Below are 9,917 nucleotides of genomic sequence, written 5' to 3' on the forward strand. Positions count from 1 at the left end.
TTTTACAGAAACCGTGGGACATATGGTGTGTAGTGTTTGTGGGTACTCCTGAGTCGTGGGCACGTTCACTACATTTAATGTAACATTACATTTGACATGAGTCGATTTTATTTGTGCGAGCCCTGCACTGAGACAGGCTGTGCTTGAAATGAATACTGGGCTGTGGGCATTTTATTACACTCATAACACCATCGGCTGTGGCCGGAATACCAGAAAATACTACACTGCTTATATGAATTTATCTGGGTTACCTTGGAAAGGGCATTTGTGTGCAGGCAAGCGTTGGCATCGGTCCGGCACTCTTCCCCCTCCTTTAGCTCATGCCAACGAGCGAAGCGAAAGCTGGACCAATGTTAATCCTCGTCCTGGCTTTTAATTTGTCACTCTCCCCTTTTCTTTTTTTTTTTTTAGTTTCCTCTGATAAAACCGTTGCCTTCTTCCTTGTAACTGTTGTTCGGCCATGACGAAAACATACAGACGGCATTCAAACGTGAGTTAAGCACGTCAGAATCTGAGGAAGTTTGGTGTGGTGGGGGAAGTGACAGATGCCGTAAAGCGGTCGAATTTTGTAGTTCTTTTTGTGCTCAGGTTCCTACCCAAAACCCGAAGTTACAAATGCTAGTAAAAGCGATACAGACACCTTCAGGCTACGGCAGACGTGTCATTCAACCTATTGTACGTCGATGAACCATCTCAATGGGTTTGGGTAATGTATTATAAAAGTTGAAAAGTTCCACAGTGTGGCTTTAAAGATTATCCCTTTTAAAACTAACTATTAAAAAGCAGACATTTAAATGTAAAACATTTATAAAATAAGCATAAATAAACATTCACAAAAAAATCTAAAAAGTAAATTATACAATTTATAAAAAAATAAATAAAAGTTATTAAATAAATAAATGAATAAACAAATAAACAGTTCTTGTATCTTTACAAGTAGTCATTCTTTTCAATTGCAGGACTGAAAGCTATTTCCCAGAGTGCACTGCCTGTCCGAATGCTTGACCTCTCCACCTCATAATCACCCTACCTCTGACAAAACAACAAGTTTTGTCCTCCCATTTCCACCAAACTGATCTGAGACCTGTTACCCTGTTGATCCCAGCGATCTGGTAAAACACTCTCAATAGTGGTGATTTTGCCATTGATTGCTGCAGCTGCACAGCTTATGGCTGTTCACCCCCGAGGCTCCTATTGGAGATAATGGGATAATGGTTGCCACCTTCTCAACCCTCGCGGCCCACAGCGGTGTCAGATACTGCACGGATCACAAACATTTGCTGAAAATTGTTAGGGATTATGTGGAGGTGTAATTGGAGTTTTTTTTATGAGAATGCACATGCATTTATTACAGAGGCGTTTTCTTACTATACATAAAGGTTTAATTATATTCTTTAATTATAAATGAAAATACATTTTCATTTATGTTTTCACATATATTTCAATCATGACAACTCGTGATTAGTTTTAGAATATGAGCGAATAGAGAAGGGTTAGTTCACCCAAAAATGAAAATTCTGTCAGTATTTACTCACCCTCATGTTGTTCCAACCCCGTAAGACCTTCGTTCATCTTCAGAACACAAATTAAGATATTTAAGATATTAAGATCGCTCCTGCATACAGTCCATAGGCTTCTTGAGGGACTGGCTTTTGCTGTCCTCGAAAAGTCATTAAAGACATCGTTAAAATAGTCCAAGTGACTACAGGCGCTCAATCTTAAGTTTATCAAACGACGAGAACACTTTTGTGCGCAAAAAAACAACAAAAATAATGACTTTATTTCAACTATTCGTTTATTTCTCCCTCTGCGCGAGTCAGGTTACTAGTTTAATAGCGTAAGCTTCTGTTATTGTACGTCACACGCATCACACACAACATGACCAGCGTCGGCCAATAGTGAGCCTACGTGTGACGTAGCTCTACGCAATCACACTACGTTAACTGACTTACAGGCTCATGGAGAAGGAAGTGAATAGTTGAAATAAAGTCGTTATTTTTGTTGTTTTTTTGCGCACAAAAGTGTTCTCGTCGTTTGATAAACTTAAGATTGAGCCCCTGTAGTCACTTGGACTATTTTAACGATGTCTTTAATGACTTTTCAGGGACAGCAAGAGCCAGTCCCTCAAGAAGCCTATGGACTGTATGCAGGAGCGATCTTAATATATGAAATATCTTAATTTGTGTTCCGAAGATGAACGAAGGTCTTACGGGGTTGGAACAACATGAGGGTGAGTAAATACTGACAGAATTTTCATTTTTGGGTGAACTAACCCTTTAATGTATTTGGTCTTGGCTGACTAGGTCTGCTATGCTGCTGTTCATTATTGCTGCTGCCGAGCAAGTATGGATATAGATATACAGAACTGGATATGCAGATATGCAACGCATTCTCACCCCAAGGCGTCACCTTTGACCATGCTTCAATATTTGACGTTTTAGGCGCCCTTTAGCGTCACTTACATGACGCGATCCTACGGCGTCATTTAACTGACGCTAAAGGAAAGCGTCTGTTAGAGGACGCGGTTAGGTTTAGGTGTGGGGTGGGGGTAGGGTACACGCGATCCTAGGGCGTCATCTTACTGACGCTTAAGGGCGCCTAAAGCGTCAGATATTGAAGCATGTCCAAATGCTTCCCAGGGCGTCAGTTAAGTGACGCCTTGGGTGTGAGAATGGGCTGAGATATGCTGTGAGCATGTAATATATGCTGCTGCATAAATAGACTTACTTTAGCAGATCTCGGCAGGTGGAGCTGGGGAAGGTGGAGGGTTTGCAGAGGAACTTTCAGGACTAACTTACAGCAAACAATGAACCAGACTATTTAAATGTTGAGCAAGCGATCTCATTGGCTGCAGGATCAGCAGAGGCCAATCAGCTGATGTGTGATTGCTTGTAGATTGCATGTAAAGGCTAGTAGCCTGTGCCATAATAAATAAATGTATTAATTTATTTAAAGACTGAACTGTGGGAAACCAATCACAGCTAATTAATTTTTAACAATGCCAAAGAATATGACAAAGAATCAAGCAAATAACCAATTTCCAAGAATTGGATGAATGGCTTTAGTCTTTCTTCATCCAGCCGTGCTCAGGTATGCATCTCAATTTGAGCTCAAACACAAGAGGTTCCAGTCCTGCGAGTAAATAAGGACTATACAGCCAAGCCTATTCAGTCTCCTGACATGGCTTCAGTTCTCCAGTCTTCTAGAGCATCCAGCTGTGAGCACTTGAGACCGGCCAGGGCCTCACACTGAATTCTCAATGCAGCAACTGCCAGAGGACTTTCCAGAAACTTCTATTCCTGACAGCACTCTGAAAGAGCCATTATCTCCAAACCCCCAATTAAGAGAATCATTTCACCCAGAATCCAGGGAATAACCTACATAGAAATAACTATTTTGGCTGAGAAACACTCTAATTTGTACTGATATTTTGATGCGTATCTCTCAGAATAATGGAGGTTATGTGAAATGGCATGCTTTACTGTTAGCCTATGGCTTAATTTGTTTTAGAATAGAAAGAACATGGAAGGAAATTTATTTTTCCTCAGAAATACCTTGATGGGATTGCATGCTTGCCAGAGAGAGTAGACAGTGTTGGGTTTCTAACTTTTTTTTTTTTTTTAATTTAGTGTTGCATGAGTATCTGTATATGAACAACAGACTGCCAAAGCGTGCTTATGTGAAGCGTCCGGTTTACTGGCCAAATTAAAGCTTCTGTGGATTCAGTTCTGTCCAAAATATGCTTACGCTAACTCTACAAAACCACAAGGCAAATTGCCCCTCGTTTAATCAAGGGGGAAACTGAGCCACGTTCATTCATTCATGACAGAATAAAACAAACGTAGAGAAAAAGAGAGAGTCGGGGAGAGAGAGTGTCACAGAAAAAGAAATAATTCATTCTCACCCACACCCACTTCCCAGCAAACAAATTTAGGTTCTGGGAACGTTAGTTTAACGTTCCCGGAACGTTCTCCTAACATTATAAAAATGGAACCTAAAAATAACCTACAAGGAACGTTCCTATAACGTTCTTGTTTGGTTCCCAAAAAAATAACCTCATGGGACCATTCGAGAACGTTAGGGGAACGTTCTGTGTTTGCTGGGTTGCTGAGTTTGTCATATTATTCTAATGTTGCTCATATTTCAAAATTCGCATTTAGTAGCTACAAGCATTCAAAACTTAAGGTGAAGATACAGGGCAACTTTTAGAGCAATGTTGCTGAGCGATTGTTGCTTGGGCACTTTCCCATTGAGAATGGGCAACAAATTTGGATCTGGATAATTTAGATTGGTCATGGTGGGCCCTGTGTCTCACCTGGTTCCTCGTTGATGACAACATTGCCCAGTAACATTGCTCAAAAAGTTGCCCTGTATCTGCAGCCGGCAGCGTCGGTTTTGAATTTTTTTGAATGACGAATGTATATGAATATATCTGCAGAAATAGACACTCAGGCGCAGAACACGCATTCTAGCTCACAGTCGGCAGTAGTTCTCTCAGTGTGTACAAGTGCAGTTTTTTACACCGACGCGAGGTGTCAACACAGTCAGCTTTCATCAGCTAGTTCGTCGGCGTCAGCTTGGTGTGTTCCAGGCATTAGAAATTTTGTCCAACTTGATGCAGCGCCTACATGACTATGATGTATGCCATCAAAGTACCTCGAGAGTGTTTCGAAAGTCCCCCAAAGGGACAAAATGTGTGAAACTGTTGTTTTAACACGTGAAACTGTTGTGTTAACATGTAATTACGCATTAACATGTCATTTACGTATGGAAGACCAAAAGGGACAAAACATGTGAAAATGTACATTAACACGTCATTTACGTGTTAACACGTAATTTTTAATCCACGTCATTTGCATGTTAACATGTAAATTGCATGTTAACATAACAGTTTTTATACATTTTGGCCCTAGTGGTCTTCCATATCTCAAGAGCAGCTGCACACAAGAATATATACACAGAAAATGTGTCTGAAATATCTGTGCATTTGGTAAATTTGCATTTATTTCACTTCAGCTGTGGTAAAGTATGCAAACACCACGTGAGCGTCACTACAGGAACCAGAAAGTGTCCGACTTCACGTCTCTGTTTGCAATCTACAAATCATGTAGATTGCGTGTGCACTAGGACTGGGTAGGCTAATAAATACCGATTTCTCGATATTAATCGATTCTCATTTTTACGGACCGATATCGATTCTTAAATCTCAAGAATCGATTAGTCATCCTGTTTCATTTGAATGAATGGGACATTGTATCGCGGCTGCGCGCATCCAAAAAATCGCAATAATCTTTGTCCTTTGTTACTATTGATATGAAACAAAGTCTCAATTTTCAAATTACGTCAATTTTCTTTAGAAATTCAAAAACATAAATAGAGTTTTGGCGCTGCGGCGTGAGATCGCTCTGGCGCAGCTCAAGAGAAGCAGCAGCGCTGATCTCTCTTCCGGCTTAATAATACCAGTCACAGCGCGAAATAAACATGAATGAGCATCTGAAAGTGTGTTAAAAGATAGAGTACAACTTATCGAAATCCGTATCATGTCACATTGATTCGCTCAATCTGCGTTTCAACCGTGGAAAGACGTCAGTTAAACAGCTTGTAATCAATGTCATGTATCGTCATATTCACCTCAGAAAACCCACATAAACTAGTTAGTCCACACTCGTTAGTGTTCTGCAATATTTAATGCATATTTGAATAAATCTGGCAAGTTTTTATGACAGCCACCATTTAAATGTTTATATTTCATATAATCTTCTTATTATAAAAATAAATAAAAGTGTAATTTAAGTGTTTGTATAGCTACAAAACAGTTAATTATTACCTTCATATTAGGCTAATGAAGTCTATAGGCTACAACTAGACTCCCATAGTTTACAGCATTAGTTAAGAGATTTGATTTCCTTGAGAAAATTTGCCATTTAATGTAACTGATATCCAAAATAATCGATATTGAATCGAATCGAATCGAAATCGAATCGAATTGCAAGCTTGAGAATCGAAATCGAATCGAATTGTGAAATTTGTCTCAATACCCAGCCCTAGTGTGCACACTCACATCGGCGCCCATTATTAAGCCATGAGGCTTTAAACGTAGGCGAATAACGCACACAAAATTCATCCTGGTGTGAACAGGCCTTTAGGTTCCTGTTTCAGTGGAAATTACGTGGATCATACAAAGCTGCACGTTCTAATGCACTTCAGTGGGCCTTTAAAGTCTTGCGAAATGTATATATTTAGATGAATTTAGGTGAAAGAATGACCTGAAAACACTTGAGATGTAAAAATAACAAGAACAAAATATGATATTGACACTGGAATTGTTTCCGAAGACATACAACTTCTGGTTTTCCACAAGTTAACCCTAGAAACCAATATTGCACTATAGCGCATGAGGGGTGCTCATGTCACACAGGAAACACAGTAATCAAAAAATAATGACTTGTCTTACATGAACTGCACAGTAATGCCAGGTTTTGTTCTTACTAAAAAATGATTCCAGAATGATGCATCGACCGAAGCCAAAGCTGTGCTATAGCTGATTTACAAGGGCATGCTGTCAAACAAGAAATCTGGTGAATAATGGACCTTGTTCATATACTTCCAAGAGAGCGGAAACATACAGACCAATAATTCAGCCGGGGTGTAAAGCACAAGTGTGATGCGTTATCTGGAGTCTGCGCTGAGTTTTCAGGGTGGGACAGTGGATTCGTTCAGGGTGTTCAGAGAGGGGCTGACTGACAGTACCGTGACAGGGTAGATGCAATGCAGTTCTGCATGTCTAACTCCCAACAGCTGCTGCTGGGGCAGTCAAGACTGTACCGTCATCACTGTCATCATCATCTATGCGCTGGAGTCATTAAATACCATTTACCATTGTCAGCCTGAACAAAATTTCAGAAAGTTACTATCATCTCCAACCAACCAGCCAACCATGTTGTATCTCAGAGCACTGCTGATCTTTTCATGGTAAATCATGATACAAACCTGTAACTTTTCATGACCAGTCACAGGACATTGGCTTTTAATAAACTAAGTTCATCTTTTAGTATTTTCAGAGTTTCAATGTATTTTCCAAACTTGTTTCACGTGGAGACTTTAGACGACCGTTAACATATGAAATGTCCAGGGTCATTGTTGGCTTGTGTTTTCTGCAGCTTTGTCCTTGGAGATGGACATAAAGCATTTAAAACTGCTGACTTGTGGATGATTATTTATTGTCATGGTCGATCTTAAAAGCAGTAAAACGACAGATATGTGTTTGGGGACTTTTTGAATGTTGCAAGTTCCTTACCTGTGCAATCAATTTTATCCATAAGTGGTTTTTATATCAGTTATATTGTGTGAACAATAATGACAAATCCAGATATACTAACCCGCAAACCCCCTACATCTCTCCCTGCCTTCCTTTAGCTCCCCCCCCCCCCCTAATTTTATATGAATTATACTGTATTATTATACTATATTTTGCTGATGTATTCTTAATCATAATCATATACCCTTACTTGAATCAAAATAACACCTAAATATATAAATTATATAATTTAAGTACAAATACAATAAATAAATTCTAGCACATGAGCAATGGAATGTGAAACAGTGTTTTGAAGTACTTATACCAGCTGTGCAGATGAACAAACCTTAGATGGGAAGTCAGTCATTATTATATATTACTGCTCATTTATTTTCAAACTGCAGCATTTAAATGCAATTATCTCTAATGCTCACCAAGACAAAACATCTGCAGGCAGAGACGGAAAAACCTACATCCATGTGTCTTCATTTAAAACAGTCTTGTATAATTCATACATGTACCTTCAAAGATCAAATTACCCTTATTATGATAACACTGGGAAGTTGATTCAGACTGTATGTGTTTTGCAAAAGTTTTTTTTTAATTTTTTTTATTGTTGCTGTAAGAAGTCTCTTATGCTCACCAAGACTGTCCATTTGTTCAAAGATACAGCTGCTTTAATTTTGCTAAATATTATCAACATTTTAAATAGTAAATAGCTGTTTTTACAGGAATTAAATTATTAATTCCTGTTATGGCCAGGCAAAATTTTCAGCATCATTACTCCAGTCTACAGTGTCACATGCAGTGTTAGGGTATGGAGCCAGATCAGCCTCAAAAATAATACAAGTACAGAACAAAATTCATAAATGTACAGCACAATTCACATTTATAAAATCTGATTCGTAAATTCAAAACACAATTCATAAATGCACAAGTAAAAGCATTAATATTATGCATACGCATACATATTTGGGTAACACTTTACAATATGGGTGCACTAATATGCATTAATGCATGCTTGACTAATGCACAGATAATCAAGAGTTAATGTATAACTAATGACGAACTAAACCATTAATTAATGATTACTGCATTAGCAACTAATAAAGAGTCTATATGATTAATAGATTAAGTAAATCATTGCTATTAATTCAATGATTGCATTCAATGAATTCTAAAAATTGCTATTAATTCAATGTGTCATTGTGTATTAATTCCTTAATAACATATTTTATTAACTAATAGTGTGAATGTGTTAATTACCACAATTAGTCAAAGCTATGCACTTCAACTTCCAGTTGTCTGCTTTAATTAATCATTAGCCAATGATTTGCAAAGGTATCATTATGCCATGACTTTACTTGTAGGGACACATCATTATTAACTAGTCATTTAGTAATTGTAGTAATTTGCACATTAATTTACTTAAAAATTAAGTAATTAATCATGTATTAATGCTTATTAGTGTACCTGTCATATTATCTGGAAGTTGAAATACAAGGCTTTGGCTCATTCTGGTAATTACAACACTATCTCACGACCAATTCGTACGAATTCGACGCATGATTAAAAAGTGTCTAATTCGTACGACCTCACTCGTACTAATTCGTACGATTTGTCTAAACCCACGTGATGGTTAGGTTTAGGGGCGGGGTAAGGTGTAGGTCATTCGTACGAATTCATACGAATTGGCCAATTCGTAAAATATGTACGATTTAGCACGAGTGAGGTCGTGTGAACTGTTACGAATTAACCACTTTTTAATCATTCGTCGAATTCGTACGACTTGGTTGGTAATAACCATATTAATTCACACTATTAGTTAAAAAATGAGTTATTATGGAATTAATCCACAATTACATATTTAATTAATAACAATTCATGTATGAACTAATACATTAACCTTACAGACTCTTAGTTCCTAATGTGGTAATCATTAATGAACAGCTTAGATAATCATTAGTTACACATTAATTCAGTATTATCTGTGCATTAGTTGAGCATGAATTAATGCTTATTAGTGCACCCGTATTGTAAAGTGTTACCCATGTGTAAACATTTTAAATGTATTGCGTAAGAGGCATTTGTGTGAGCATTTGGGCAAATATTTATGCTTATGAATTGTGTTTTGAATTTACGAATCGGATTTTGTAAGTGTGAATTGTGCTGTGCATTTATGAATTTTGTTTTGTAAATGTATATTTTTTATGCTGATCTAGTCAAGCTATACACTTCTGAAAAAGTAGTTAGCTACACTACAAGTTACTGTCAAAAAGTAGCTAGCTACATTGAAAACTATAGTATTTTCGCAGTATTTACAGAGAACGGAGATGCGAATCATGGGCTGCTTGCTTGAACACTACGTTTCATACTGAAATCTGCTGCAACCTATTTAATTAGATCACAGCCTTTTCTGTGTGATAAGTATGGCGACCAAGAGCTGGGGACTTGTTTGGTTCATTTAGGCTGTGTCCGAAACCACCCTATATACCCTTAAATAGGGCACTATTTGAGGGGACAGCCATTGGTAGTGTCTGAAACCATGGACAAATTCCAAACTGAAGTGAGCATTCATATGGCCTACTCCCTTCAGGTAGAGCCCTTGAAGTGAGGAATT

Source organism: Pimephales promelas, chromosome 21, assembly GCF_988280905.1.
Source record: "Pimephales promelas chromosome 21, fPimPro1.hap1.1, whole genome shotgun sequence".
Classification (NCBI taxonomy): Eukaryota; Metazoa; Chordata; class Actinopteri; order Cypriniformes; family Leuciscidae; genus Pimephales; species Pimephales promelas.